Genomic DNA, 22,299 nt, shown 5'->3' on the forward strand with positions numbered 1-22,299 from the left:
ATTTGGAAATGCATATTCAATGTCAACATTGAAAGAAATGTTTGTACATCTAGCAAAATATCAAAGACATTTGGCACACTAGAAGGTGCAAAATTAAGATCAATTGTTAGGAGATTAATCTGTTAATCTGTGAGTTCTAAGGTAGATACAAGACAAATTGTGTTTTGATATGGCATATTTTTGATTAGTTGATTTTAATTTACATAAAGAAATTAGCTTTCCATATTTTGGTTTGCTGCAAGATTATATTTGGGCTCCATTATTTCTTGAACAATTAAACAGTTAAAAAAACAAGCTAAATTTGAAAAGTGAAAAAGTGTTGATGTTTTAAAGCTATATCTAGCAAAATATCAAATACATTTGGTCATTAGAATGTGCAAAATTAAGCCCAATTGTTAGTAGATAAATCTGTTAATTTGTGAGTTCTAAGGTAGATACGATTTTGATATGGCATATTTTTGATTAGTTGATTTTAATTTACATATGCAACGTAGCTTTTTCTATATTTTGTTTTGCTGCAATATTATATTTGGGCCCCATTATTTCTTCAACAATTAAACACTTAAAAAAACAAGCTAAATTTGAAAAGTGAAAAAGTGTTGATATTTTAAAGTATCTCTAATCTTGATGTAAATGTGGCTACAGATGGAAGATCTATGAAAACTGCTTTCTAAACTAGATGTTGACAGATGATAGAAAAATAACAAATTTAAGTTAAACTTCTGACTGTAGAGGAGTTTGGTACAGCAATCCTTAGGTCGCTGGTTCAATTCCGGCTCGAAGGAAACAATTTTTTTTATTATCTTAGATGGCCATTTATGTAATTTTACACATTCTAAACCATGCAAACCATGCAAAACATAAACCCTTCTCCTAATTATGTTCAAATAAACACTTTAACACATGTGAGGTAGTTGTGGCTGAGTGGTTAAGGCGATGGACTAGAAATCCATTGGGGTCTCCCCGTGTAGGTTCAAATCCTGCCGACTGCGTGCAGATTGATGTTTTCTTTTTCTTCAAATCTTGCAGCTAGTGATGCTAAGAGTGAGAACAGGCATTAGTGCATCAAAATATTTGGGATGCCAGTCTGTTCTCTTTTTTATCTTTCACACATTTTCTTCCATTCAATGAGCCTAAGCCCAGTCACTCTTAGCAGCCACACTGATTACCTTTTATTTATTTGGAAATGCATATTCAATGTCAACATTGAAAGAAATGTTTGTATATCTAGCAAAATATCAAAGACATTTGGCACACTAGAAGGTGCAAAATTAAGATCAATTGTTAGGAGATTAATCTGTTAATCTGTGAGTTCTAAGGTAGATACAAGACAATTTGTGTTTTGATATGGCATATTTTTGATTAGTTGATTTTAATTTACATAAAGAAATTAGCTTTCCATATTTTGGTTTGCTGCAAGATTATATTTGGGCTCCATTATTTCTTGAACAATTAAACAGTTAAAAAAACAAGCTAAATTTGAAAAGTGAAAAAGTGTTGATGTTTTAAAGCTATATCTAGCAAAATATCAAATACATTTGGTCATTAGAATGTGCAAAATTAAGCCCAATTGTTAGTAGATAAATCTGTTAAATTGTGAGTTCTAAGGTAGATACGATTTTGATATGGCATATTTTTGAATAGTTGATTTTAATTTACATATGCAACGTAGCTTTTTCTATATTTTGTTTTGCTGCAATATTATATTTGGGCCCCATTATTTCTTCAACAATTAAACACTTAAAAAAACAAGCTAAATTTGAAAAGTGAAAAAGTGTTGATATTTTAAAGTATCTCTAATCTTGATGTAAATGTGGCTACAGATGGAAGATCTATGAAAACTGCTTTCTAAACTAGCTGTTGCCAGATGATAGAAAAATAACAAATTTAAGTTAAACTTCTGGTGATATTTAGCAAATCATTAAGCATGATTATTTGTGATGCTTATGCAAAACAGGAATAAACATATAAATAACTTTTGTCTAGTTTAATTACTTTATTGGGTAAGTTTTAGATAGTGAAAAGTTTTACATGTCCACTCCATCAGATATAGTGTAGATGTTTTCTATAGGGAACCTTCGATAGCTCAGCTGGTAGAGCGGAGGACTGTAGAGGAGTTTGGTACAGCAATCCTTAGGTCGCTGGTTCAATTCCAGCTCGAAGGAAACAATTTTTTTTATTATCTTAGATGGCCATTTATGTAATTTTACACATTCTAAACCATGCAAACCATGCAAAACATAAACCCTTCTCCTAATTATGTTAAAATAAACACTTTAACACATGTGAGGTAGTTGTGGCCGAGTGGTTAAGGCGATGGACTAGAAATCCATTGGGGTCTCCCCGCGTAGGTTCAAATCCTGCTGACTACATGCAGATTGATGTTTTCTTTTTCTTCAAATCTTGCAGCTAGTGATGCTAAGAGTGAGAACAGGCATTAGTGCATCAAAATATTTGGGATGCCAGTCTGTTCTCTTTTTTATCTTTCACACATTTTCTTCCATTCAATGAGCCTAAGCCCAGTCACTCTTAGCAGCCACACTGATTACCTTTTATTTATTTGGAAATGCATATTCAATGTCAACATTGAAAGAAATTTTTGTATATCTAGCAAAATATCAAAGACATTTGGCACACTAGAAGGTGCAAAATTAAGATCAATTGTTAGGAGATTAATCTGTTAATCTGTGAGTTCTAAGGTAGATACAAGACAAATTGTGTTTTGATATGGCATATTTTTGATTAGTTGATTTTAATTTACATAAAGAAATTAGCTTTCCATATTTTGGTTTGCTGCAAGATTATATTTGGGCTCCATTATTTCTTGAACAATTAAACAGTTAAAAAAACAAGCTAAATTTGAAAAGTGAAAAAGTGTTGATGTTTTAAAGCTATATCTAGCAAAATATCAAATACATTTGGTCATTAGAATGTGCAAAATTAAGCCCAATTGTTAGTAGATAAATCTGTTAATTTGTGAGTTCTAAGGTAGATACGATTTTGATATGGCATATTTTTGATTAGTTGATTTTAATTTACATATGCAACGTAGCTTTTTCTATATTTTGTTTTGCTGCAATATTATATTTGGGCCCCATTATTTCTTCAACAATTAAACACTTAAATAAACAAGCTAAATTTGAAAAGTGAAAAAGTGTTGATATTTTAAAGTATCTCTAATCTTGATGTAAATGTGGCTACAGATGGAAGATCTATGAAAACTGCTTTCTAAACTAGATGTTGACAGATGATAGAAAAATAACAAATTTAAGTTAAACTTCTGACTGTAGAGGAGTTTGGTACAGCAATCCTTAGGTCGCTGGTTCAATTCCGGCTCGAAGGAAACAATTTTTTTTATTATCATAGATGGCCATTTATGTAATTTTACACATTCTAAACCATGCAAACCATGCAAAACATAAACCCTTCTCCTAATTATGTCAAAATAAACACTTTAACACATGTGAGGTAGTTGTGGCTGAGTGGTTAAGGCGATGGACTAGAAATCCATTTGGGTCTCCCCGCGTAGGTTCAAATCCTGCCGACTGCGTGCAGATTGATGTTTTCTTTTTCTTCAAATCTTGCAGCTAGTGATGCTAAGAGTGAGAACAGGCATTAGTGCATCAAAATATTTGGGATGCCAGTCTGTTCTCTTTTTTATCTTTCACACATTTTCTTCCATTCAATGAGCCTAAGCCCAGTCACTCTTAGCAGCCACACTGATTACCTTTTATTTATTTGGAAATGCATATTCAATGTCAACATTGAAAGAAATGTTTGTATATCTAGCAAAATATCAAAGACATTTGGCACACTAGAAGGTGCAAAATTAAGATCAATTGTTAGGAGATTAATCTGTTAATCTGTGAGTTCTAAGGTAGATACAAGACAATTTGTGTTTTGATATGGCATATTTTTGATTAGTTGATTTTAATTTACATAAAGAAATTAGCTTTCCATATTTTGGTTTGCTGCAAGATTATATTTGGGCTCCATTATTTCTTGAACAATTAAACAGTTAAAAAAACAAGCTAAATTTGAAAAGTGAAAAAGTGTTGATGTTTTAAAGCTATATCTAGCAAAATATCAAATACATTTGGTCATTAGAATGTGCAAAATTAAGCCCAATTGTTAGTAGATAAATCTGTTAAATTGTGAGTTCTAAGGTAGATACGATTTTGATATGGCATATTTTTGAATAGTTGATTTTAATTTACATATGCAACGTAGCTTTTTCTATATTTTGTTTTGCTGCAATATTATATTTGGGCCCCATTATTTCTTCAACAATTAAACACTTAAAAAAACAAGCTAAATTTGAAAAGTGAAAAAGTGTTGATATTTTAAAGTATCTCTAATCTTGATGTAAATGTGGCTACAGATGGAAGATCTATGAAAACTGCTTTCTAAACTAGCTGTTGCCAGATGATAGAAAAATAACAAATTTAAGTTAAACTTCTGGTGATATTTAGCAAATCATTAAGCATGATTATTTGTGATGCTTATGCAAAACAGGAATAAACATATAAATAACTTTTGTCTAGTTTAATTACTTTATTGGGTAAGTTTTAGATAGTGAAAAGTTTTACATGTCCACTCCATCAGATATAGTGTAGATGTTTTCTATAGGGAACCTTCGATAGCTCAGCTGGTAGAGCGGAGGACTGTAGAGGAGTTTGGTACAGCAATCCTTAGGTCGCTGGTTCAATTCCAGCTCGAAGGAAACAATTTTTTTTATTATCTTAGATGGCCATTTATGTAATTTTACACATTCTAAACCATGCAAACCATGCAAAACATAAACCCTTCTCCTAATTATGTTAAAATAAACACTTTAACACATGTGAGGTAGTTGTGGCTGAGTGGTTAAGGCGATGGACTAGAAATCCATTGGGGTCTCCCCGCGTAGGTTCAAATCCTGCTGACTACATGCAGATTGATGTTTTCTTTTTCTTCAAATCTTGCAGCTAGTGATGCTAAGAGTGAGAACAGGCATTAGTGCATCAAAATATTTGGGATGCCAGTCTGTTCTCTTTTTTATCTTTCACACATTTTCTTCCATTCAATGAGCCTAAGCCCAGTCACTCTTAGCAGCCACACTGATTACCTTTTATTTATTTGGAAATGCATATTCAATGTCAACATTGAAAGAAATTTTTGTATATCTAGCAAAATATCAAAGACATTTGGCACACTAGAAGGTGCAAAATTAAGATCAATTGTTAGGAGATTAATCTGTTAATCTGTGAGTTCTAAGGTAGATACAAGACAAATTGTGTTTTGATATGGCATATTTTTGATTAGTTGATTTTAATTTACATAAAGAAATTAGCTTTCCATATTTTGGTTTGCTGCAAGATTATATTTGGGCTCCATTATTTCTTGAACAATTAAACAGTTAAAAAAACAAGCTAAATTTGAAAAGTGAAAAAGTGTTGATGTTTTAAAGCTATATCTAGCAAAATATCAAATACATTTGGTCATTAGAATGTGCAAAATTAAGCCCAATTGTTAGTAGATAAATCTGTTAATTTGTGAGTTCTAAGGTAGATACGATTTTGATATGGCATATTTTTGATTAGTTGATTTTAATTTACATATGCAACGTAGCTTTTTCTATATTTTGTTTTGCTGCAATATTATATTTGGGCCCCATTATTTCTTCAACAATTAAACACTTAAATAAACAAGCTAAATTTGAAAAGTGAAAAAGTGTTGATATTTTAAAGTATCTCTAATCTTGATGTAAATGTGGCTACAGATGGAAGATCTATGAAAACTGCTTTCTAAACTAGATGTTGACAGATGATAGAAAAATAACAAATTTAAGTTAAACTTCTGACTGTAGAGGAGTTTGGTACAGCAATCCTTAGGTCGCTGGTTCAATTCCGGCTCGAAGGAAACAATTTTTTTTATTATCATAGATGGCCATTTATGTAATTTTACACATTCTAAACCATGCAAACCATGCAAAACATAAACCCTTCTCCTAATTATGTCAAAATAAACACTTTAACACATGTGAGGTAGTTGTGGCTGAGTGGTTAAGGCGATGGACTAGAAATCCATTTGGGTCTCCCCGCGTAGGTTCAAATCCTGCCGACTACATGCAGATTGATGTTTTCTTTTTCTTCAAATCTTGCAGCTAGTGATGCTAAGAGTGAGAACAGGCATTAGTGCATCAAAATATTTGGGATGCCAGTCTGTTCTCTTTTTTATCTTTCACACATTTTCTTCCATTCATTGAGCCTAAGCCCAGTCACTCTTAGCAGCCACACTGATTACCTTTTATTTATTTGGAAATGCTTATTCAATGTCAACATTGAAAGAAATGTTTGTATATCTAGCAAAATATCAAAGACATTTGGCACACTAGAAGGTGCAAAATTAAGATCAATTGTTAGGAGATTAATCTGTTAATCTGTGAGTTCTAAGGTAGATACAAGACAAATTGTGTTTTGATATGGCATATTTTTGATTAATTGATTTTAATTTACATAAAGAAATTAGCTTTCCATATTTTGGTTTGCTGCAAGATTATATTTGGGCTCCATTATTTCTTGAACAATTAAACAGTTAAAAAAACAAGCTAAATTTGAAAAGTGAAAAAGTGTTGATGTTTTAAAGCTATATTTAGCAAAATATCAAATACATTTGGTCATTAGAATGTGCAAAATTAAGCCCAATTGTTAGTAGATAAATCTGTTAATTTGTGAGTTCTAAGGTAGATACGATTTTGATATGGCATATTTTTGATTAGTTGATTTTAATTTACATATGCAATGTAGCTTTTTCTATATTTTGTTTTGCTGCAATATTATATTTGGGCCCCATTATTTCTTCAACAATTAAACACTTAAAAAAACAAGCTAAATTTGAAAAGTGAAAAAGTGTTGATATTTTAAAGTATCTCTAATCTTGATGTAAATGTGGCTACAGATGGAAGATCTATGAAAACTGCTTTCTAAACTAGCTGTTGCCAGATGATAGAAAAATAACAAATTTAAGTTAAACTTCTGGTGATATTTAGCAAATCATTAAGCATGACTATTTGTGATGCTTATGCAAAACAGGAATAAACATATAAATAACTTTTGTCTAGTTTAATTACTTTATTGGGTAAGTTTTAGATAGTGAAAAGTTTTACATGTCCACTCCATCAGATATAGTGTAGATGATTTCTATAGGGAACCTTCGATAGCTCAGCTGGTAGAGCGGAGGACTGTAGAGGTGTTTGGTACAGCAATCCTTAGGTCGCTGGTTCAATTCCGGCTCAAAGGAAACAATTTTTTTTTATTATCTTAGATGGCCATTTATGTAATTTTACACATTCTAAACCATGCAAACCATGCAAAACATAAACCCTTCTCCTAATTATGTTAAAATAAACACTTTAACACATGTGAGGTAGTTGTGGCCGAGTGGTTAAGGCGATGGACTAGAAATCCATTGAGGTCTCCCTGCGTAGGTTCAAATCCTGCCGACTACGTGCAGATTGATGTTTTCTTTTTCTTCAAATCTTACAGCTAGTGATGCTAAGAGTGAGAACAGGCATTAGTGCATCAAAATATTTGGGATGCCAGTCTGTTCTCTTTTTTATCTTTCACACATTTTCTTCCATTCATTGAGCCTAAGCCCAGTCACTCTTAGCAGCCACACTGATTACCTTTTATTTATTTGGGAATGCATATTCAATGTCAACATTGAAAGAAATGTTTGTATATCTAGCAAAATATCAAAGACATTTGGCACACTAGAAGGTGCAAAATTAAGATCAATTGTTAGGAGATTAATCTGTTAATCTGTGAGTTCTAAGGTAGATACAAGACAAATTGGGTTTTGATATGGCGTATTTTTGATTAGTTGATTTTAATTTACATAAAGAAATTAGCTTTCCATATTTTGGTTTGCTGCAAGATTATATTTGGGCTCCATTATTTCTTGAACAATTAAACAGTTAAAAAAACAAGCTAAATTTGAAAAGTGAAAAAGTGTTGATGTTTTAAAGCTATATCTAGCAAAATATCAAATACATTTGGTCATTAGAATGTGCAAAATTAAGCCCAATTGTTAGTAGATAAATCTGTTAATTTGTGAGTTCTAAGGTAGATACGATTTTGATATGGCATATTTTTGATTAGTTGATTTTAATTTACATATGCAACGTAGCTTTTTCTATATTTTGTTTTGCTGCAATATTATATTTGGGCCCCATTATTTCTTCAACAATTAAACACTTAAATAAACAAGCTAAATTTGAAAAGTGAAAAAGTGTTGATATTTTAAAGTATCTCTAATCTTGATGTAAATGTGGCTACAGATGGAAGATCTATGAAAACTGCTTTCTAAACTAGATGTTGACAGATGATAGAAAAATAACAAATTTAAGTTAAACTTCTGACTGTAGAGGAGTTTGGTACAGCAATCCTTAGGTCGCTGGTTCAATTCCGGCTCGAAGGAAACAATTTTTTTTATTATCTTAGATGGCCATTTATGTAATTTTACACATTCTAAACCATGCAAACCATGCAAAACATAAACCCTTCTCCTAATTATGTTAAAATAAACACTTTAACACATGTGAGGTAGTTGTGGCCGAGTGGTTAAGGCGATGGACTAGAAATCCATTGAGGTCTCCCTGCGTAGGTTCAAATCCTGCCGACTACGTGCAGATTGATGTTTTCTTTTTCTTCAAATCTTACAGCTAGTGATGCTAAGAGTGAGAACAGGCATTAGTGCATCAAAATATTTGGGATGCCAGTCTGTTCTCTTTTTTATCTTTCACACATTTTCTTCCATTCATTGAGCCTAAGCCCAGTCACTCTTAGCAGCCACACTGATTACCTTTTATTTATTTGGGAATGCATATTCAATGTCAACATTGAAAGAAATGTTTGTATATCTAGCAAAATATCAAAGACATTTGGCACACTAGAAGGTGCAAAATTAAGATCAATTGTTAGGAGATTAATCTGTTAATCTGTGAGTTCTAAGGTAGATACAAGACAAATTGGGTTTTGATATGGCGTATTTTTGATTAGTTGATTTTAATTTACATAAAGAAATTAGCTTTCCATATTTTGGTTTGCTGCAAGATTATATTTGGGCTCCATTATTTCTTGAACAATTAAACAGTTAAAAAAACAAGCTAAATTTGAAAAGTGAAAAAGTGTTGATGTTTTAAAGCTATATCTAGCAAAATATCAAATACATTTGGTCATTAGAATGTGCAAAATTAAGCCCAATTGTTAGTAGATAAATCTGTTAATTTGTGAGTTCTAAGGTAGATACGATTTTGATATGGCATATTTTTGATTAGTTGATTTTAATTTACATATGCAACGTAGCTTTTTCTATATTTTGTTTTGCTGCAATATTATATTTGGGCCCCATTATTTCTTCAACAATTAAACACTTAAATAAACAAGCTAAATTTGAAAAGTGAAAAAGTGTTGATATTTTAAAGTATCTCTAATCTTGATGTAAATGTGGCTACAGATGGAAGATCTATGAAAACTGCTTTCTAAACTAGATGTTGACAGATGATAGAAAAATAACAAATTTAAGTTAAACTTCTGACTGTAGAGGAGTTTGGTACAGCAATCCTTAGGTCGCTGGTTCAATTCCGGCTCGAAGGAAACAATTTTTTTTATTATCTTAGATGGCCATTTATGTAATTTTACACATTCTAAACCATGCAAACCATGCAAAACATAAACCCTTCTCCTAATTATGTTAAAATAAACACTTTAACACATGTGAGGTAGTTGTGGCCGAGTGGTTAAGGCGATGGACTAGAAATCCATTGGGGTCTCCCCGCGTAGGTTCAAATCCTGTCGACTACGTGCAGATTGATGTTTTCTTTTTCTTCAAATCTTGCAGCTAGTGATGCTAAGAGTGAGAACAGGCATTAGTGCATCAAAATATTTGGGATGCCAGTCTGTTCTCTTTTTTATCTTTCACACATTTTCTTCCATTCAATGAGCCTAAGCCCAGTCACTCTAAGCAGCCACACTGATTACCTTTTATTTATTTGGAAATGCATATTCAATGTCAACATTGAAAGAAATGTTTGTATATCTAGCAAAATATCAAAGACATTTGGCACACTAGAAGGTGCAAAATTAAAATCAATTGTTAGGAGATTAATCTGTTAATCTGTGAGTTCTAGGGTAGATACAAGACAAATTGTGTTTTGATATTGCATATTTTTGATTAGTTGATTTTAATTTACATAAAGAAATTAGCTTTCCATATTTTGGTTTGCTGCAAGATTATATTTGGGCTCCATTATTTCTTGAACAATTAAACAGTTAAAAAAACAAGCTAAATTTGAAAAGTGAAAAAGTGTTGATGTTTTAAAGCTATATCTAGCAAAATATCAAATACATTTGGTCATTAGAATGTGCAAAATTAAGCCCAATTGTTAGTAGATAAATCTGTTAATTTGTGAGTTCTAAGGTAGATACGATTTTGATATGGCATATTTTTGATTAGTTGATTTTAATTTACATATGCAATGTAGCTTTTTCTATATTTTGTTTTGCTGCAATATTATATTTGGGCCCCATTATTTCTTCAACAATTAAACACTTAAAAAAACAAGCTAAATTTGAAAAGTGAAAAAGTGTTGATATTTTAAAGTATCTCTAATCTTGATGTAAATGTGGCTACAGATGGAAGATCTATGAAAACTGCTTTCTAAACTAGCTGTTGCCAGATGATAGAAAAATAACAAATTTAAGTTAAACTTCTGGTGATATTTAGCAAATCATTAAGCATGACTATTTGTGATGCTTATGCAAAACAGGAATAAACATATAAATAACTTTTGTCTAGTTTAATTACTTTATTGGGTAAGTTTTAGATAGTGAAAAGTTTTACATGTCCACTCCATCAGATATAGTGTAGATGATTTCTATAGGGAACCTTCGATAGCTCAGCTGGTAGAGCGGAGGACTGTAGAGGTGTTTGGTACAGCAATCCTTAGGTCGCTGGTTCAATTCCGGCTCAAAGGAAACAATTTTTTTTTATTATCTTAGATGGCCATTTATGTAATTTTACACATTCTAAACCATGCAAACCATGCAAAACATAAACCCTTCTCCTAATTATGTTAAAATAAACACTTTAACACATGTGAGGTAGTTGTGGCCGAGTGGTTAAGGCGATGGACTAGAAATCCATTGAGGTCTCCCTGCGTAGGTTCAAATCCTGCCGACTACGTGCAGATTGATGTTTTCTTTTTCTTCAAATCTTACAGCTAGTGATGCTAAGAGTGAGAACAGGCATTAGTGCATCAAAATATTTGGGATGCCAGTCTGTTCTCTTTTTTATCTTTCACACATTTTCTTCCATTCATTGAGCCTAAGCCCAGTCACTCTTAGCAGCCACACTGATTACCTTTTATTTATTTGGGAATGCATATTCAATGTCAACATTGAAAGAAATGTTTGTATATCTAGCAAAATATCAAAGACATTTGGCACACTAGAAGGTGCAAAATTAAGATCAATTGTTAGGAGATTAATCTGTTAATCTGTGAGTTCTAAGGTAGATACAAGACAAATTGTGTTTTGATATGGCGTATTTTTGATTAGTTGATTTTAATTTACATAAAGAAATTAGCTTTCCATATTTTGGTTTGCTGCAAGATTATATTTGGGCTCCATTATTTCTTGAACAATTAAACAGTTAAAAAAACAAGCTAAATTTGAAAAGTGAAAAAGTGTTGATGTTTTAAAGCTATATCTAGCAAAATATCAAATACATTTGGTCATTAGAATGTGCAAAATTAAGCCCAATTGTTAGTAGATAAATCTGTTAATTTGTGAGTTCTAAGGTAGATACGATTTTGATATGGCATATTTTTGATTAGTTGATTTTAATTTACATATGCAACGTAGCTTTTTCTATATTTTGTTTTGCTGCAATATTATATTTGGGCCCCATTATTTCTTCAACAATTAAACACTTAAATAAACAAGCTAAATTTGAAAAGTGAAAAAGTGTTGATATTTTAAAGTATCTCTAATCTTGATGTAAATGTGGCTACAGATGGAAGATCTATGAAAACTGCTTTCTAAACTAGATGTTGACAGATGATAGAAAAATAACAAATTTAAGTTAAACTTCTGACTGTAGAGGAGTTTGGTACAGCAATCCTTAGGTCGCTGGTTCAATTCCGGCTCGAAGGAAACAATTTTTTTTATTATCTTAGATGGCCATTTATGTAATTTTACACATTCTAAACCATGCAAACCATGCAAAACATAAACCCTTCTCCTAATTATGTTAAAATAAACACTTTAACACATGTGAGGTAGTTGTGGCCGAGTGGTTAAGGCAATGGACTAGAAATCCATTGGGGTCTCCCCGCGTAGGTTCAAATCCTGTCGACTACGTGCAGATTGATGTTTTCTTTTTCTTCAAATCTTGCAGCTAGTGATGCTAAGAGTGAGAACAGGCATTAGTGCATCAAAATATTTGGGATGCCAGTCTGTTCTCTTTTTTATCTTTCACACATTTTCTTCCATTCAATGAGCCTAAGCCCAGTCACTCTAAGCAGCCACACTGATTACCTTTTATTTATTTGGAAATGCATATTCAATGTCAACATTGAAAGAAATGTTTGTATATCTAGCAAAATATCAAAGACATTTGGCACACTAGAAGGTGCAAAATTAAGATCAATTGTTAGGAGATTAATCTGTTAATCTGTGAGTTCTAGGGTAGATACAAGACAAATTGTGTTTTGATATTGCATATTTTTGATTAGTTGATTTTAATTTACATAAAGAAATTAGCTTTCCATATTTTGGTTTGCTGCAAGATTATATTTGGGCTCCATTATTTCTTGAACAATTAAACAGTTAAAAAAACAAGCTAAATTTGAAAAGTGAAAAAGTGTTGATGTTTTAAAGCTATATCTAGCAAAATATCAAATACATTTGGTCATTAGAATGTGCAAAATTAAGCCCAATTGTTAGTAGATAAATCTGTTAATTTGTGAGTTCTAAGGTAGATACGATTTTGATATGGCATATTTTTGATTAGTTGATTTTAATTTACATATGCAACGTAGCTTTTTCTATATTTTGTTTTGCTGCAATATTATATTTGGGCCCCATTATTTCTTCAACAATTAAACACTTAAATAAACAAGCTAAATTTGAAAAGTGAAAAAGTGTTGATATTTTAAAGTATCTCTAATCTTGATGTAAATGTGGCTACAGATGGAAGATCTATGAAAACTGCTTTCTAAACTAGATGTTGACAGATGATAGAAAAATAACAAATTTAAGTTAAACTTCTGACTGTAGAGGAGTTTGGTACAGCAATCCTTAGGTCGCTGGTTCAATTCCGGCTCGAAGGAAACAATTTTTTTTATTATCTTAGATGGCCATTTATGTAATTTTACACATTCTAAACCATGCAAACCATGCAAAACATAAACCCTTCTCCTAATTATGTTAAAATAAACACTTTAACACATGTGAGGTAGTTGTGGCTGAGTGGTTAAGGCGATGGACTAGAAATCCATTTGGGTCTCCCCGCGTAGGTTCAAATCCTGCCGACTACGTGCAGATTGATGTTTTCTTTTTCTTCAAATCTTGCAGCTAGTGATGCTAAGAGTGAGAACAGGCATTAGTGCATCAAAATATTTGGGATGCCAGTCTGTTCTCTTTTTTATCTTTCACACATTTTCTTCCATTCAATGAGCCTAAGCCCAGTCACTCTTAGCAGCCACACTGATTACCTTTTATTTATTTGGAAATGCATATTCAATGTCAACATTGAAAGAAATGTTTGTACATCTATCAAAATATCAAAGACATTTGGCACACTAGAAGGTGCAAAATTAAGATCAATTGTTAGGAGATTAATCTGTTAATCTGTGAGTTCTAAGGTAGATACAAGACAAATTGTGTTTTGATATGGCATATTTTTGATTAGTTGATTTTAATTTACATAAAGAAATTAGCTTTCCATATTTTGGTTTGCTGCAAGATTATATTTGGGCTCCATTATTTCTTGAACAATTAAACAGTTAAAAAAACAAGCTAAATTTGAAAAGTGAAAAAGTGTTGATGTTTTAAAGCTATATCTAGCAAAATATCAAATACATTTGGTCATTAGAATGTGCAAAATTAAGCCCAATTGTTAGTAGATAAATCTGTTAATTTGTGAGTTCTAAGGTAGATACGATTTTGATATGGCATATTTTTGAATAGTTGATTTTAATTTACATATGCAACGTAGCTTTTTCTATATTTTGTTTTGCTGCAATATTATATTTGGGCCCCATTATTTCTTCAACAATTAAACACTTAAAAAAACAAGCTAAATTTGAAAAGTGAAAAAGTGTTGATATTTTAAAGTATCTCTAATCTTGATGTAAATGTGGCTACAGATGGAAGATCTATGAAAACTGCTTTCTAAACTAGCTGTTGCCAGATGATAGAAAAATAACAAATTTAAGTTAAACTTCTGGTGATATTTAGCAAATCATTAAGCATGATTATTTGTGATGCTTATGCAAAACAGGAATAAACATATAAATAACTTTTGTCTAGTTTAATTACTTTATTGGGTAAGTTTTAGATAGTGAAAAGTTTTACATGTCCACTCCATCAGATATAGTGTAGATGATTTCTATAGGGAACCTTCGATAGCTCAGCTGGTAGAGCGGAGGACTGTAGAGGAGTTTGGTACAGCAATCCTTAGGTCGCTGGTTCAATTCCAGCTCAAAGGAAACAATTTTTTTTTTTTTTACACATTCTAAACCATGCAAACCATGCAAAACCCTTCTCCTAATTATGTTAAAATAAACACTTTAAGACATGTGAGGTAGTTGTGGCCGAGAGGTTAAGGCGATGGACTAGAAATCCATTGGGGTCTCCCCGTGTAGGTTCAAATCCTGCCGACTACGTGCAGATTGATGTTTTCTTTTTCTTCAAATTTTACCAAATCTTGCAGCTAGTGATGCTAAGAGTGAGAACAGGCATTAGTGCATCAAAATATTTGGGATGCCAGTCTGTTCTCTTTTTTATCTTTCACACATTTTCTTCCATTCATTGAGCCTAAGCCCAGTCACTCTTAGCAGCCACACTGATTACCTTTTATTTATTTGGAAATGCTTATTCAATGTCAACATTGAAAGAAATGTTTGTATATCTAGCAAAATATCAAAGACATTTGGCACACTAGAAGGTGCAAAATTAAGATCAATTGTTAGGAGATTAATCTGTTAATCTGTGAGTTCTAAGGTAGATACAAGACAAATTGTGTTTTGATATGGCATATTTTTGATTAGTTGATTTTAATTTACATAAAGAAATTAGCTTTCCATATTTTGGTTTGCTGCAAGATTATATTTGGGCTCCATTATTTCTTGAACAATTAAACAGTTAAAAAAACAAGCTAAATTTGAAAAGTGAAAAAGTGTTGATGTTTTAAAGCTATATCTAGCAAAATATCAAATACATTTGGTCATTAGAATGTGCAAAATTAAGCCCAATTGTTAGTAGATAAATCTGTTAATTTGTGAGTTCTAAGGTAGATACGATTTTGATATGGCATATTTTTGATTAGTTGATTTTAATTTACATATGCAATGTAGCTTTTTCTATATTTTGTTTTGCTGCAATATTATATTTGGGCCCCATTATTTCTTCAACAATTAAACACTTAAAAAAACAAGCTAAATTTGAAAAGTGAAAAAGTGTTGATATTTTAAAGTATCTCTAATCTTGATGTAAATGTGGCTACAGATGGAAGATCTATGAAAACTGCTTTCTAAACTAGCTGTTGCCAGATGATAGAAAAATAACAAATTTAAGTTAAACTTCTGGTGATATTTAGCAAATCATTAAGCATGACTATTTGTGATGCTTATGCAAAACAGGAATAAACATATAAATAACTTTTGTCTAGTTTAATTACTTTATTGGGTAAGTTTTAGATAGTGAAAAGTTTTACATGTCCACTCCATCAGATATAGTGTAGATGATTTCTATAGGGAACCTTCGATAGCTCAGCTGGTAGAGCGGAGGACTGTAGAGGAGTTTGGTACAGCAATCCTTAGATCGCTGGTTCAATTCCGGCTCGAAGGAAACAATTTTTTTTTATTATCTTAGATGGCCATTTATGTAATTTTACACATTCTAAACCATGCAAACCATGCAAAACATAAACCCTTCTCCTAATTATGTTAAAATAAACACTTTAACACATGTGAGGTAGTTGTGGCCGAGTGGTTAAGGCGATGGACTAGAAATCCATTGGGGTCTCCCTGCGTAGGTTCAAATCCTGCCGACTACGTGCAGATTGATGTTTTCTTTTTCTTCAAATCTTACAGCTAGTGATGCTAAGAGTGAGAACAGGCATTAGTGCATCAAAATATTTGGGATGCCAGTCTGTTCTCTTTTTTATCTTTCACACATTTTCTTCCATTCATTGAGCCTAAGCCCAGTCACTCTTAGCAGCCACACTGATTACCTTTTATTTATTTGGGAATGCATATTCAATGTCAACATTGAAAGAAATGTTTGTATATCTAGCAAAATATCAAAGACATTTGGCACACTAGAAGGTGCAAAATTAAGATCAATTGTTAGGAGATTAATCTGTTAATCTGTGAGTTCTAAGGTAGATACAAGACAAATTGTGTTTTGATATGGCGTATTTTTGATTAGTTGATTTTAATTTACATAAAGAAATTAGCTTTCCATATTTTGGTTTGCTGCAAGATTATATTTGGGCTCCATTATTTCTTGAACAATTAAACAGTTAAAAAAACAAGCTAAATTTGAAAAGTGAAAAAGTGTTGATGTTTTAAAGCTATATCTAGCAAAATATCAAATACATTTGGTCATTAGAATGTGCAAAATTAAGCCCAATTGTTAGTAGATAAATCTGTTAATTTGTGAGTTCTAAGGTAGATACGATTTTGATATGGCATATTTTTGATTAGTTGATTTTAATTTACATATGCAACGTAGCTTTTTCTATATTTTGTTTTGCTGCAATATTATATTTGGGCCCCATTATTTCTTCAACAATTAAACACTTAAATAAACAAGCTAAATTTGAAAAGTGAAAAAGTGTTGATATTTTAAAGTATCTCTAATCTTGATGTAAATGTGGCTACAGATGGAAGATCTATGAAAACTGCTTTCTAAACTAGATGTTGACAGATGATAGAAAAATAACAAATTTAAGTTAAACTTCTGACTGTAGAGGAGTTTTGTACAGCAATCCTTAGGTCGCTGGTTCAATTCCGGCTCGAAGGAAACAATTTTTTTTATTATCTTAGATGGCCATTTATGTAATTTTACACATTCTAAACCATGCAAACCATGCAAAACATAAACCCTTCTCCTAATTATGTTAAAATAAACACTTTAACACATGTGAGGTAGTTGTGGCCGAGTGGTTAAGGCGATGGACTAGAAATCCATTGGGGTCTCCCCGCGTAGGTTCAAATCCTGTCGACTACGTGCAGATTGATGTTTTCTTTTTCTTCAAATCTTGCAGCTAGTGATGCTAAGAGTGAGAACAGGCATTAGTGCATCAAAATATTTGGGATGCCAGTCTGTTCTCTTTTTTATCTTTCACACATTTTCTTCCATTCAATGAGCCTAAGCCCAGTCACTCTAAGCAGCCACACTGATTACCTTTTATTTATTTGGAAATGCATATTCAATGTCAACATTGAAAGAAATGTTTGTATATCTAGCAAAATATCAAAGACATTTGGCACACTAGAAGGTGCAAAATTAAGATCAATTGTTAGGAGATTAATCTGTTAATCTGTGAGTTCTAGGGTAGATACAAGACAAATTGTGTTTTGATATTGCATATTTTTGATTAGTTGATTTTAATTTACATAAAGAAATTAGCTTTCCATATTTTGGTTTGCTGCAAGATTATATTTGGGCTCCATTATTTCTTGAACAATTAAACAGTTAAAAAAACAAGCTAAATTTGAAAAGTGAAAAAGTGTTGATGTTTTAAAGCTATATCTAGCAAAATATCAAATACATTTGGTCATTAGAATGTGCAAAATTAAGCCCAATTGTTAGTAGATAAATCTGTTAATTTGTGAGTTCTAAGGTAGATACGATTTTGATATGGCATATTTTTGATTAGTTGATTTTAATTTACATATGCAATGTAGCTTTTTCTATATTTTGTTTTGCTGCAATATTATATTTGGGCCCCATTATTTCTTCAACAATTAAACACTTAAAAAAACAAGCTAAATTTGAAAAGTGAAAAAGTGTTGATATTTTAAAGTATCTCTAATCTTGATGTAAATGTGGCTACAGATGGAAGATCTATGAAAACTGCTTTCTAAACTAGCTGTTGCCAGATGATAGAAAAATAACAAATTTAAGTTAAACTTCTGGTGATATTTAGCAAATCATTAAGCATGATTATTTGTGATGCTTATGCAAAACAGGAATAAACATATAAATAACTTTTGTCTAGTTTAATTACTTTATTGGGTAAGTTTTAGATAGTGAAAAGTTTTACATGTCCACTCCATCAGATATAGTGTAGATGATTTCTATAGGGAACCTTCGATAGCTCAGCTGGTAGAGCGGAGGACTGTAGAGGAGTTTGGTACAGCAATCCTTAGGTCGCTGGTTCAATTCCGGCTCGAAGGAAACAATTTTTTTTTTTTTACACATTCTAAACCATGCAAACCATGCAAAACCCTTCTCCTAATTATGTTAAAATAAACACTTTAAGACATGTGAGGTAGTTGTGGCCGAGAGGTTAAGGCGATGGACTAGAAATCCATTGGGGTCTCCCCGTGTAGGTTCAAATCCTGCCGACTACATGCAGATTGATGTTTTCTTTTTCTTCAAATTTTACCAAATCTTGCAGCTAGTGATGCTAAGAGTGAGAACAGGCATTAGTGCATCAAAATATTTGGGATGCCAGTCTGTTCTCTTTTTTATCTTTCACACATTTTCTTCCATTCATTGAGCCTAAGCCCAGTCACTCTTAGCAGCCACACTGATTACCTTTTATTTATTTGGAAATGCTTATTCAATGTCAACATTGAAAGAAATGTTTGTATATCTAGCAAAATATCAAAGACATTTGGCACACTAGAAGGTGCAAAATTAAGATCAATTGTTAGGAGATTAATCTGTTAATCTGTGAGTTCTAAGGTAGATACAAGACAAATTGTGTTTTGATATGGCATATTTTTGATTAGTTGATTTTAATTTACATAAAGAAATTAGCTTTCCATATTTTGGTTTGCTGCAAGATTATATTTGGGCTCCATTATTTCTTGAACAATTAAACAGTTAAAAAAACAAGCTAAATTTGAAAAGTGAAAAAGTGTTGATGTTTTAAAGCTATATCTAGCAAAATATCAAATACATTTGGTCATTAGAATGTGCAAAATTAAGCCCAATTGTTAGTAGATAAATCTGTTAATTTGTGAGTTCTAAGGTAGATACGATTTTGATATGGCATATTTTTGATTAGTTGATTTTAATTTACATATGCAATGTAGCTTTTTCTATATTTTGTTTTGCTGCAATATTATATTTGGGCCCCATTATTTCTTCAACAATTAAACACTTAAAAAAACAAGCTAAATTTGAAAAGTGAAAAAGTGTTGATATTTTAAAGTATCTCTAATCTTGATGTAAATGTGGCTACAGATGGAAGATCTATGAAAACTGCTTTCTAAACTAGCTGTTGCCAGATGATAGAAAAATAACAAATTTAAGTTAAACTTCTGGTGATATTTAGCAAATCATTAAGCATGACTATTTGTGATGCTTATGCAAAACAGGAATAAACATATAAATAACTTTTGTCTAGTTTAATTACTTTATTGGGTAAGTTTTAGATAGTGAAAAGTTTTACATGTCCACTCCATCAGATATAGTGTAGATGATTTCTATAGGGAACCTTCGATAGCTCAGCTGGTAGAGCGGAGGACTGTAGAGGTGTTTGGTACAGCAATCCTTAGGTCGCTGGTTCAATTCCGGCTCGAAGGAAACAATTTTTTTTTATTATCTTAGATGGCCATTTATGTAATTTTACACATTCTAAACCATGCAAACCATGCAAAACATAAACCCTTCTCCTAATTATGTTAAAATAAACACTTTAACACATGTGAGGTAGTTGTGGCCGAGTGGTTAAGGCGATGGACTAGAAATCCATTGAGGTCTCCCTGCGTAGGTTCAAATCCTGCCGACTACGTGCAGATTGATGTTTTCTTTTTCTTCAAATCTTACAGCTAGTGATGCTAAGAGTGAGAACAGGCATTAGTGCATCAAAATATTTGGGATGCCAGTCTGTTCTCTTTTTTATCTTTCACACATTTTCTTCCATTCATTGAGCCTAAGCCCAGTCACTCTTAGCAGCCACACTGATTACCTTTTATTTATTTGGGAATGCATATTCAATGTCAACATTGAAAGAAATGTTTGTATATCTAGCAAAATATCAAAGACATTTGGCACACTAGAAGGTGCAAAATTAAGATCAATTGTTAGGAGATTAATCTGTTAATCTGTGAGTTCTAAGGTAGATACAAGACAAATTGTGTTTTGATATGGCGTATTTTTGATTAGTTGATTTTAATTTACATAAAGAAATTAGCTTTCCATATTTTGGTTTGCTGCAAGATTATATTTGGGCTCCATTATTTCTTGAACAATTAAACAGTTAAAAAAACAAGCTAAATTTGAAAAGTGAAAAAGTGTTGATGTTTTAAAGCTATATCTAGCAAAATATCAAATACATTTGGTCATTAGAATGTGCAAAATTAAGCCCAATTGTTAGTAGATAAATCTGTTAATTTGTGAGTTCTAAGGTAGATACGATTTTGATATGGCATATTTTTGATTAGTTGATTTTAATTTACATATGCAACGTAGCTTTTTCTATATTTTGTTTTGCTGCAATATTATATTTGGGCCCCATTATTTCTTCAACAATTAAACACTTAAATAAACAAGCTAAATTTGAAAAGTGAAAAAGTGTTGATATTTTAAAGTATCTCTAATCTTGATGTAAATGTGGCTACAGATGGAAGATCTATGAAAACTGCTTTCTAAACTAGATGTTGACAGATGATAGAAAAATAACAAATTTAAGTTAAACTTCTGACTGTAGAGGAGTTTTGTACAGCAATCCTTAGGTCGCTGGTTCAATTCCGGCTCGAAGGAAACAATTTTTTTTATTATCTTAGATGGCCATTTATGTAATTTTACACATTCTAAACCATGCAAACCATGCAAAACATAAACCCTTCTCCTAATTATGTTAAAATAAACACTTTAACACATGTGAGGTAGTTGTGGCCGAGTGGTTAAGGCGATGGACTAGAAATCCATTGGGGTCTCCCCGCGTAGGTTCAAATCCTGTTGACTACGTGCAGATTGATGTTTTCTTTTTCTTCAAATCTTGCAGCTAGTGATGCTAAGAGTGAGAACAGGCATTAGTGCATCAAAATATTTGGGATGCCAGTCTGTTCTCTTTTTTATCTTTCACACATTTTCTTCCATTCAATGAGCCTAAGCCCAGTCACTCTAAGCAGCCACACTGATTACCTTTTATTTATTTGGAAATGCATATTCAATGTCAACATTGAAAGAAATGTTTGTATATCTAGCAAAATATCAAAGACATTTGGCACACTAGAAGGTGCAAAATTAAGATCAATTGTTAGGAGATTAATCTGTTAATCTGTGAGTTCTAGGGTAGATACAAGACAAATTGTGTTTTGATATTGCATATTTTTGATTAGTTGATTTTAATTTACATAAAGAAATTAGCTTTCCATATTTTGGTTTGCTGCAAGATTATATTTGGGCTCCATTATTTCTTGAACAATTAAACAGTTAAAAAAACAAGCTAAATTTGAAAAGTGAAAAAGTGTTGATGTTTTAAAGCTATATCTAGCAAAATATCAAATACATTTGGTCATTAGAATGTGCAAAATTAAGCCCAATTGTTAGTAGATAAATCTGTTAATTTGTGAGTTCTAAGGTAGATACGATTTTGATATGGCATATTTTTGATTAGTTGATTTTAATTTACATATGCAATGTAGCTTTTTCTATATTTTGTTTTGCTGCAATATTATATTTGGGCCCCATTATTTCTTCAACAATTAAACACTTAAAAAAACAAGCTAAATTTGAAAAGTGAAAAAGTGTTGATATTTTAAAGTATCTCTAATCTTGATGTAAATGTGGCTACAGATGGAAGATCTATGAAAACTGCTTTCTAAACTAGCTGTTGCCAGATGAT

At 31.8% G+C, this 22,299-nt stretch overlaps 25 non-coding genes across 25 annotated transcripts; all 25 read left to right on the forward strand.

Moving 5' to 3' along the window:
- The first annotated feature begins 910 nt into the window (after window positions 1-910).
- TRNAS-AGA (transfer RNA serine (anticodon AGA)) lies at window positions 911-992 on the forward strand. The gene has a single exon. It is a non-coding gene; the product is annotated as a tRNA-Ser (tRNA).
- Window positions 993-2,075: 1,083 nt separating this feature from the next.
- TRNAY-GUA (transfer RNA tyrosine (anticodon GUA)) lies at window positions 2,076-2,165 on the forward strand. The gene is given in 2 exon segments: window positions 2,076-2,112; window positions 2,130-2,165. It is a non-coding gene; the product is annotated as a tRNA-Tyr (tRNA).
- Window positions 2,166-2,290: 125 nt separating this feature from the next.
- TRNAS-AGA (transfer RNA serine (anticodon AGA)) lies at window positions 2,291-2,372 on the forward strand. The gene has a single exon. It is a non-coding gene; the product is annotated as a tRNA-Ser (tRNA).
- Window positions 2,373-3,468: 1,096 nt separating this feature from the next.
- On the forward strand, window positions 3,469-3,550 carry TRNAS-AGA (transfer RNA serine (anticodon AGA)). Its single transcript has one exon. It is a non-coding gene; the product is annotated as a tRNA-Ser (tRNA).
- Window positions 3,551-4,633: 1,083 nt separating this feature from the next.
- TRNAY-GUA (transfer RNA tyrosine (anticodon GUA)) lies at window positions 4,634-4,723 on the forward strand. The gene is given in 2 exon segments: window positions 4,634-4,670; window positions 4,688-4,723. It is a non-coding gene; the product is annotated as a tRNA-Tyr (tRNA).
- A 125-nt stretch (window positions 4,724-4,848) lies between these two features.
- TRNAS-AGA (transfer RNA serine (anticodon AGA)) lies at window positions 4,849-4,930 on the forward strand. Its single transcript has one exon. It is a non-coding gene; the product is annotated as a tRNA-Ser (tRNA).
- Window positions 4,931-6,026: 1,096 nt separating this feature from the next.
- Window positions 6,027-6,108, forward strand: TRNAS-AGA (transfer RNA serine (anticodon AGA)). Its single transcript has one exon. It is a non-coding gene; the product is annotated as a tRNA-Ser (tRNA).
- Window positions 6,109-7,191: 1,083 nt separating this feature from the next.
- Window positions 7,192-7,281, forward strand: TRNAY-GUA (transfer RNA tyrosine (anticodon GUA)). Its single transcript is given in 2 exon segments — window positions 7,192-7,228; window positions 7,246-7,281. It is a non-coding gene; the product is annotated as a tRNA-Tyr (tRNA).
- Window positions 7,282-7,407: 126 nt separating this feature from the next.
- On the forward strand, window positions 7,408-7,489 carry TRNAS-AGA (transfer RNA serine (anticodon AGA)). The gene has a single exon. It is a non-coding gene; the product is annotated as a tRNA-Ser (tRNA).
- A 1,096-nt stretch (window positions 7,490-8,585) lies between these two features.
- Window positions 8,586-8,667, forward strand: TRNAS-AGA (transfer RNA serine (anticodon AGA)). Its single transcript has one exon. It is a non-coding gene; the product is annotated as a tRNA-Ser (tRNA).
- Window positions 8,668-9,763: 1,096 nt separating this feature from the next.
- Window positions 9,764-9,845, forward strand: TRNAS-AGA (transfer RNA serine (anticodon AGA)). Its single transcript has one exon. It is a non-coding gene; the product is annotated as a tRNA-Ser (tRNA).
- Window positions 9,846-10,928: 1,083 nt separating this feature from the next.
- TRNAY-GUA (transfer RNA tyrosine (anticodon GUA)) lies at window positions 10,929-11,018 on the forward strand. Its single transcript is given in 2 exon segments — window positions 10,929-10,965; window positions 10,983-11,018. It is a non-coding gene; the product is annotated as a tRNA-Tyr (tRNA).
- A 126-nt stretch (window positions 11,019-11,144) lies between these two features.
- On the forward strand, window positions 11,145-11,226 carry TRNAS-AGA (transfer RNA serine (anticodon AGA)). The gene has a single exon. It is a non-coding gene; the product is annotated as a tRNA-Ser (tRNA).
- A 1,096-nt stretch (window positions 11,227-12,322) lies between these two features.
- Window positions 12,323-12,404, forward strand: TRNAS-AGA (transfer RNA serine (anticodon AGA)). Its single transcript has one exon. It is a non-coding gene; the product is annotated as a tRNA-Ser (tRNA).
- Window positions 12,405-13,500: 1,096 nt separating this feature from the next.
- On the forward strand, window positions 13,501-13,582 carry TRNAS-AGA (transfer RNA serine (anticodon AGA)). The gene has a single exon. It is a non-coding gene; the product is annotated as a tRNA-Ser (tRNA).
- Window positions 13,583-14,665: 1,083 nt separating this feature from the next.
- Window positions 14,666-14,755, forward strand: TRNAY-GUA (transfer RNA tyrosine (anticodon GUA)). Its single transcript is given in 2 exon segments — window positions 14,666-14,702; window positions 14,720-14,755. It is a non-coding gene; the product is annotated as a tRNA-Tyr (tRNA).
- Window positions 14,756-14,850: 95 nt separating this feature from the next.
- TRNAS-AGA (transfer RNA serine (anticodon AGA)) lies at window positions 14,851-14,932 on the forward strand. The gene has a single exon. It is a non-coding gene; the product is annotated as a tRNA-Ser (tRNA).
- A 1,093-nt stretch (window positions 14,933-16,025) lies between these two features.
- On the forward strand, window positions 16,026-16,115 carry TRNAY-GUA (transfer RNA tyrosine (anticodon GUA)). Its single transcript is given in 2 exon segments — window positions 16,026-16,062; window positions 16,080-16,115. It is a non-coding gene; the product is annotated as a tRNA-Tyr (tRNA).
- Window positions 16,116-16,241: 126 nt separating this feature from the next.
- On the forward strand, window positions 16,242-16,323 carry TRNAS-AGA (transfer RNA serine (anticodon AGA)). Its single transcript has one exon. It is a non-coding gene; the product is annotated as a tRNA-Ser (tRNA).
- Window positions 16,324-17,419: 1,096 nt separating this feature from the next.
- TRNAS-AGA (transfer RNA serine (anticodon AGA)) lies at window positions 17,420-17,501 on the forward strand. The gene has a single exon. It is a non-coding gene; the product is annotated as a tRNA-Ser (tRNA).
- A 1,083-nt stretch (window positions 17,502-18,584) lies between these two features.
- Window positions 18,585-18,674, forward strand: TRNAY-GUA (transfer RNA tyrosine (anticodon GUA)). The gene is given in 2 exon segments: window positions 18,585-18,621; window positions 18,639-18,674. It is a non-coding gene; the product is annotated as a tRNA-Tyr (tRNA).
- Window positions 18,675-18,768: 94 nt separating this feature from the next.
- TRNAS-AGA (transfer RNA serine (anticodon AGA)) lies at window positions 18,769-18,850 on the forward strand. Its single transcript has one exon. It is a non-coding gene; the product is annotated as a tRNA-Ser (tRNA).
- Window positions 18,851-19,943: 1,093 nt separating this feature from the next.
- Window positions 19,944-20,033, forward strand: TRNAY-GUA (transfer RNA tyrosine (anticodon GUA)). Its single transcript is given in 2 exon segments — window positions 19,944-19,980; window positions 19,998-20,033. It is a non-coding gene; the product is annotated as a tRNA-Tyr (tRNA).
- Window positions 20,034-20,159: 126 nt separating this feature from the next.
- TRNAS-AGA (transfer RNA serine (anticodon AGA)) lies at window positions 20,160-20,241 on the forward strand. Its single transcript has one exon. It is a non-coding gene; the product is annotated as a tRNA-Ser (tRNA).
- Window positions 20,242-21,337: 1,096 nt separating this feature from the next.
- On the forward strand, window positions 21,338-21,419 carry TRNAS-AGA (transfer RNA serine (anticodon AGA)). The gene has a single exon. It is a non-coding gene; the product is annotated as a tRNA-Ser (tRNA).
- The last annotated feature ends 880 nt before the right edge of the window (window positions 21,420-22,299 follow it).

Source organism: Taudactylus pleione, unplaced genomic scaffold, assembly GCF_031769625.1.
Source record: "Taudactylus pleione unplaced genomic scaffold, aTauple2 ptg000050l, whole genome shotgun sequence".
Taxonomy (NCBI): domain Eukaryota; kingdom Metazoa; phylum Chordata; class Amphibia; order Anura; family Myobatrachidae; genus Taudactylus; species Taudactylus pleione.